The sequence below is a fragment of the Orycteropus afer genome, unplaced genomic scaffold (genome assembly GCF_000298275.1).
Source record: "Orycteropus afer afer isolate SDZICR_OR568_19922 unplaced genomic scaffold, OryAfe1.0 scaffold00323, whole genome shotgun sequence".
NCBI lineage: Eukaryota > Metazoa > Chordata > Mammalia > Tubulidentata > Orycteropodidae > Orycteropus > Orycteropus afer.
This window is the reverse complement of record NW_006921910.1, coordinates 312,025-319,740: the sequence shown is the minus strand read 5'-3', so window position 1 is coordinate 319,740 and position 7,716 is coordinate 312,025.

Genomic DNA, 7,716 nt, shown 5'->3' with positions numbered 1-7,716 from the left:
CCAGCCTTCTGGTTAGCAGTCAAGTGCCTTAGCCACTATGCTACCAGAGCTCCTATATAGTTTGATATAATATATATGTACATATATATATATATATGTATATATATATATGTGTGTGTATATATATATATATATATATATATATAATGCTTAACTTGTATCTAATGCCTGTTAGCAGCCATTTGAGACAAATTAGATATGAAGTATCATTGTGAAGAAATGTTTATGTAGGGTCCTATTAAGAGCTTGAGAGGTTCTATGCTCTGAAAGATTAATTAGGACATCCAACTCCCTTTCTCATTGTTAACCTAAAAAACAAAAATGCTAAGCTAAGAATAAAATATAAAGAAATCTAACAAATTTCTAATTTATCCATGATTATTATTAGGGCTTATATAAAAAAATATCTAATCTTTCCATCCAGCATGGTGTGTGGGTGTGGGTGCTAGTGTCCAAATCCATGCATAGTCTGTCCATGGGATAATCAAATCTAGACATCACAGGGGGTGTCAGAAAATAAGTGACATGGATACAGAAAACCTTGGCTAATGCAGAACTTTCCATAAAGTCCCCCACCCCTCACTCCCACTGAAGATACTTCTCAACACTATCTCCGGGCCAACGCTGACCCATCTTGGAAATAACAATATTCCTGAAGAGGTAGTATTCAATGGTTCCGCACTGACATTCTAGAATCCTGGGTAGTTTGCAAAAGACTGCTTCAACAGAAAACTTGAGTTTGTCTTTGTTTGTTTTCACTTGTGGGCTCATACAATATATTTATTTTTTGTCTGATTTATTTCACTTAGTATAATGTTTTCAAGGTTCATTCATGTTATACCATGTATCAGAACTTCATTTCTCCTTATGTTGTTGTTAGGTGCTGTCAAGTCAGCTCTGACTCATCAGACGACCCTGTGCACAACAGAACAAAACACTGCCTAGTCCTACACCGTGCTCACAATCCTTGCTATACCTGAGCCCATCATTGCAGCCACTATGTCAATCCATCTTGTTGAGAGTCTTCCCCTTCTTCACTGACCCTCCCTTTACCAAGCATGATCTCCTTATCTAGGGAATGGTCCCTTCTGACCACATGACCAAAGTAGGTGATATGAAGTCTGGCCATTCTTGCTTCTAAGGAGCATTCTGGCTGTACTTCTTCCAGGACAGATCTGTTAGTTCTTCTGACAGTCCATGGTATTTTCAGTATTCTTTGCCAACACCACAATTCAAAGGCATCAATTCTTCTTTGGTCTTCCTTATTCATTGTACAGCTTTCACATGCATATGAGGCAACTGAAAATATCATGACTTGGGTCAGGTGCACCATAGTCTTCAAAGTGAATCTTTGCATCTTAACACTTTATAGAGGTCTTTTGCAGCAGAGTTGCCCAGTGAAATACATCATCTGATTTCTCGACTGCTGCTTCCATGGGTGTTGATTGTGGATCCAAGTAAAATGAAATCCTTGACAACTTCAATCTTTTCTCCATCCATCATGATGTTGCGTATTGGTCCAGTTGTGATGGTTTTTGTTTTCTTTATGTCGAGATGTAATCCATATTGAAGACTGTAGTCTTTGATTTTCATCAGTAAGTACTTCAAGTCATCTTCACTTTCAGCAAGCAAGGTGCATATCACAGGTTATTGATGATTCTTCCTCTAATTCTGATGCCACGTTCTTCTTCCCACAGTCCAGCTTCAAGTAGTCCATGAAGCTGGAATATTTCTCCTTATAGCTGAGTAATATTTCATTGCAAGTTGTCTTGGTTCCCTAGTGCTGCTATAACAGAAATACCACAAGTGGATGGCTTTAACAAACAGGAATTTGTTCTCATAGTTTAGGAGGCTAGAAGTCTGAGTTCATAGTGCCAGCCCTAGGGGCCGGGTGGAGGCCCCTCAACCTTGGGCTTCAGCTCCTGTTCCAGGCCTACTGAAGCAAGCTGGAGCCTTCTCCTGACTCACAGCTGCTGGCTGCTGAATCCAAGACTGGCTCCCAGGCTGTGAAGGCAACAATCCTAAGATTGGCAGGAAACATGGAAGACCACTGATTCAAGTTCAGAAACAATCCCAAGATCAGTAGACAACATGGCAAAAACCAAATCCAACCCACTGCTGTCGAGTAAGATCTGACTCATAGTGACCCCTCCTTGGGTTTCCAAAGCAGTATCACTATAGAAGTAGATTGCCCAACCTTCCTTCCAAGGAATGCCTGGTGGGTTTGAACCACCAGCCGTCTGGTTAGTAGTCAAATGTCTTAGGTACTATGCCACCAGAGCTCCTTAGACAACATGGCAGGCCCCCGGTTATCCAAATGTGCCAAAAAGCTAGAAACCTTTCCCACAGATTCTCCCTATTTACTAGAAGCAGGCCACACCCCAAAGGCAGCTCCCTTTCCACCGATTAATATCTCACAGAAGATTCTTCCATGGAGGTGATTACAATCTCATCATGGGGAATAACTACATCCAGCTGCTAAACCACTCAGAACCATGGCCCAGGCAAGTTAACATACAACCTTAGCTATCAGACAAGAATACATTTTGTTTGTCCATTTATACTGATGGATATTAAGGCTGCTTCCACCTTTGGTCTATTATGAATAGTGCTGCAATGATCAATGGTGTACAAGTATCTGTTTGTATTCCTGCTTTCAGTTATTTTGTGTATATACCTAGGAATGGAATTGCTGAGTCATACGGTAATTGTACATTTAACTGTTTCAGGAAGTGCCAAACTGTTTTTCCATCCTACAATTTTACCATCCCACCAACAATAGATAAGAGTTCCAATTTCTCCATTCTCACATTTGTTCATTTCTAATTTTCTGATAACAGCCATCCTAGTGGGAAATAAAACCCCATGCAGCAGTACATGGGGTTGTCGTGAGTTGGAATCAATTCATGGCAATGGGTTTTGCTTTTTTTTTTTTTTAACAGGAATGAAGTGATATCTCATTGTGATTTTGATGTACTTGCATTTTCCTTTTGACTAATGACAGTCCACATGTTTTCATGTGCTTATTGGCCATCTGTATATTGTTTTTGGTGAAATTCTATTTAAGTCCTTTGCCCATTTTTTGATTGGGTTGTTTGTCTTCTTGTTGTTGAGTTGTCAGTACAACTTTTATATAAATAAATTAAATTTAATAAATTAAAGTCATTCACCTCTGTTGCAGTGTATGATTTAACAGAAATTGACTCAAAAAAGAGCTCAAGTCTTCAGGCTACAAAGTAGTAATTATATCACCTTTTCCCTGTTTGATTTATCCAGCTACAAAAATGATTGCAATAGTATCTGCCTGAAATTTGCCTCTTAGCACCATTGGAAAAGTTTTATGATACTGACTGTGGCACATACTACATTTCCAGGAAGATAGTACCACAAAAAAAAAAAAAAAAAAACAGTATTTGTGCTCCTATTGCACCTCAGAGTCTAGAATTCAGATTGGTGACCTAGACCTTCTATTTTGCTCTCTTGTATGTAGGGCATGAGGAGTCACTATAGGAATGCTTTCCAATTCCTGCATATTCAGAAGAATAAGGATTCTGTTCATTTTTGTTTGCCTGCCAGTGAAAATAACAGCAATTTCAGCTCAATTACTTCATACTGTATGACTTGGAGTTTATGTCTTCGACTTGGCTAGCTTACAACAACCATTTTATAGACCCATAATTTTATGTGCCACCTTCCCATAAAACTCACTCCCAATTTGAAAACCCAAGACCAATGATGTGCACACCAGCTGTTCAGAGACACATTAGACAGAGTAGTCTCAAAGAAGTGATAACCTCAAGTCTAGGATAATATGTTTTGTTACTCTTCCCTGGACCTTGGACTTTCAGTTTAGCCAGGTTAATGACAACTTCCAAACAAAGGAACTCCATATCCTCCTCTAATGGGCCTATTGGCAGAAGACAACTCATAGGGAAAGTAGTCTTTGGAATTCACATGGTCCTACATCAGATTCTGTTCAGGGGCAATGACTCTGTGAGGAAAGGTGGCCTTGGTTACATCTGGGCTTCCCCTGAAGAGTGCAAATGAATGTCTCTGTGTTTATCTCCCTGGCTCTGTGGAGCCCACTGTCAGCTTCCGGTGGCTACTAGCAATCCTTGACATTCTATTGCTTATGGTGCATGGATCCTTACGTTATCCTCCCTCATATGTTTGACTCCCTGTCTAGTAGGTCCCCTTTTATCAGACAGCACTTCAAAGAGATTATGACTAGGACCCACCCTACACCTATATGATTTGACTGATAATGTCTTCAAAGAGAGAGCTTATTCCCTAAAACATGGTCATATTCACAGGTACAAGGGTTAGGACTTCAAGATATCTTTTGGGGGAGGGGACAAAATTCAATTCATAACACCACTATCCCATTAAAGTGCAGTCTAAGCCCCACAGTTGGTAGGACATCCAACCTGAAGGCATAGATTTCAAATGCCAAGTCAGCCTTTTTTTTTTTCTAGGACCAGTTTCAATGTGGTTCAAGGGCCACCTTTGGGTGTTATTCTGAGAAGTACCAAAGAAGTGATGTGTCCCTGCTGTGGCCACTCAAAGCTTGGAACTTTTTCTTTCTCCCCCGCCCCGTTCATCTTCCAAGTTCTCTTATCCCTTGAGTGAACATCAGTTACTTCTTCATCTGTCCATGTGCTGTTGGGTTCTCCAGGAAGCAGGCACCGAGATGGAGTGAGAAAAGTGAAAGGTCTGCTGAGAGGAAGAAGTATTGAGGCAGAGCGAGAAAAGTAAAATTTTTACTAGGGAGTGTTGTTGTTAGTTGCTGTCGAGTCAGCTCTGACTCAGCAACCTTCTGTACAACAGAACAAAAAGTTTCCTCGTCCTGCACCATCCTCACAATCATTGCTATGTTTGAGCCCATTGTTGCACTGTGTCGATCCATCTCATTGAGGGTCTTCCTCTTTTTCACTGACCCTCTACCAAACATGATGCGATTGGTCTCTTCTGATGGCATGTCCAAAGTAAACAAGATGAAATCTCACCATTCTCACTTCTAAGGAGTATTCTGACTATACTTCCCCAAGACTGATTTGTTTGTTCTTCTGTATATTCACTATTCTTCACCAACACCAAAATTCAAATGCATCAGTTCTTCTCTGGTCTTCTGTTTTCATTGTCTGGCTTTTACATGCATATGAGGTGATTGAAAAGACCATGGCTTAGGAGTACCACCTGGGAAAGGAAAAGGGAGAGAGAGAGAGAGAAGAGGACTGGGCAGAGGGGGCTGCTAGGCTACAGTGCTGACCTCACAAATACTCCACCCACCCACCCACCAGGGAGCTCCAGAGCTGAAAGTGGCGAGAAAGCCAAGGCTGGCACCCTGCAAGGCCCATTGTTCTGGGAAAACATTGCTCATTGTTCCTCTCCCCAAAGTCATAAGCCTGCTGCACAGGCTTAGAAGAAATCTCTGGCAGCAGAACGCCAGGAACTACAGAGGGTGAAGAGGGACCGGGAGGTAGAAGAACCCTCCCTGAGTACCCCTCTCTCACACCCTGATGTCATCTGCCTACGCCATCCACCCATGTGTGAGCAAGTATCTGCATCTGGGGACAAGCAAGCCATTTGAGCAATCCCAGTCATGTCCTCTGGGTGTCTAGCCTCCCTCTGAGAGTTGCACCATCAGCACCAAGCACATTGCTAAACGGTTACTGGTCAAGGCAGCAGTATGGTTTTGGTGGTCTGAAATCTGATCCCCGCTCTATTTCCTGGATCCAAATCTCTCCTTTGAGATCTTCCATTTCCCATTTAAAACCTCTCAAGTTTCTGATGATCACTCCCTGGATAGAGAGGCAGTGGGACATTTACTTGTTCTGAACTCTGGAAACTTTATAACTTCCATTATGGACTCTGGCAAGGGCCCGGGGCCTCAAAATCACACTCAAACTGCATCAGGCAAAAGTTCAAAGGGGATGTGGACAAGAGCTGGTATTCCTCAACTCTAATCAAAGTTGGCTGAGGAAGGACTGGTGAGGGTGCAGTTGATGGAGGAAACAGTCTGAGATGAGCTGAGGAGAAAGGGAGAGGACGGCTGTTTTGGGAGAAGGCATTTTGATGATGTTTCTGAGCAAGGAAATAAACTTGCTGACAGACAGAGGTCGCTCCTCTGATAACAATTTCTGGGGCTTGGGCTTGTTGTTGTTGGGTGCCGAAATGTCAATTCTGAGTCACGGCAACCCCGTGTGACAGAGGGAACTGCCCCACAGGATTTTCCAGGCTGTAACCTTTACAGAGGCCTGGTGACTCAGTGATTAAAGCCCTCAGCTGCTAACCAAAAAGTTAGTGGTTCAAACTCACCAGCCTCTGTGAGAGAAAGATGTGGCAGTCAGCTTCCATAAAGATTACAGCCTTGGAAACCCTGTGAGGCAGTTCTACTCTGTCCTATAGGATCACTATTAGTCTTAATAGACTCAACTGCGATGGGTTTGGTTTTACTTTTGTAATCTTTACCAGAGCAAATTGCTGAGTCCTTTCTTCTGCAGAGCTGCTGGGTAGGTTCAAACCACCAACCTTTACGTTAGCAGCTGAGCATTTAACCATTGCACTCCAAGGATCCTGGGGTTAGGGCTATGAAGGTATTTTCTCTTAACTAAGGTGTTGTTCTGGGCAAATCTGCTGCAAGAGACTTCTTTAAAGTGTTAAAGAGCCTTTGAAGACTAAGGTGCACCTGACCCAAGCCAGGGTATTTTCAATAGTCTCATATGCATGTGAAAGGTGGACAATGAATAAGGAAGACTGAAGAAGAATTGATATCTCTGAATTATGGTGTTGGTGAAGAATGTTGAATATGCCATGGACTGCCAGAAAAACAAACAAACCTATCTTGGAAGAAGTACAGCCAAATGCTCCTGAGAAGCAAGAATGGACAGACTTCATCACACCTACTTTGGTCATGTCAGAAGGGACCAAAAATTCTCTGGGGAAGTCTATTATGCTTGGTAAAATGGAATGTCAGTGAAAAAGGGAAAGATCCTGAACAAGATGGACTGACACAGTGGCTGCAATGATGGGATCAAGTACAGCAAGGATTGTGAGGATGGCACACAACCAAGCAGCATTTTGTTCTGTTGTAAATAGGGTCTCTATGAGTCAGAGCTGACTCAACATCACCTATCAACAATTTGCTGTGTAAACTGTCAGCTTAAACACAATATTATTTTAAAGAAAAGAAAGAAAGAAAGAATAAACAGCATCTAATTTCTGGGACTTGCATTTTTTGCAGGGTCATGTACTCCAGAAAGATGCCTGGGGGCTGGGGGAAGGAGTAGAGAAGCTAAACTTCAAAATACAAGAGGCAAAACTTTCCTTTCAGCTCTCTGATCCTGGATGTTTCTTTGGCCTGCACTTTGATTTGCAAAGAAAAGTTTTGCAGTGCCCATTTTTCTGAGCCTCAATGTATTATTTAGAAAATGCCATGGACTGAGCTTAGAAATAGTCTATCTAATGGTCCTTCCATTGGCGGGAAAACCAGGGCCAATGGCAGCCAGATCCAGGTAAGGAGAGTGAGAGAACCCCCAACTAAGGCAGGAAGACAGGAAGCTGGATCCAGGTAAGGGGAGGGTGGAGAGGTTTGGAATAACTAAGGGAGACGAACTTGTCCTTCAGTTTGTCATGCTATGGTGGCTTGCATGTTGCCATGAGGCTGGAGGCTGTGCCACCAGTGTTTCAAACACCAGCAGGGTTGCACATGGTGCA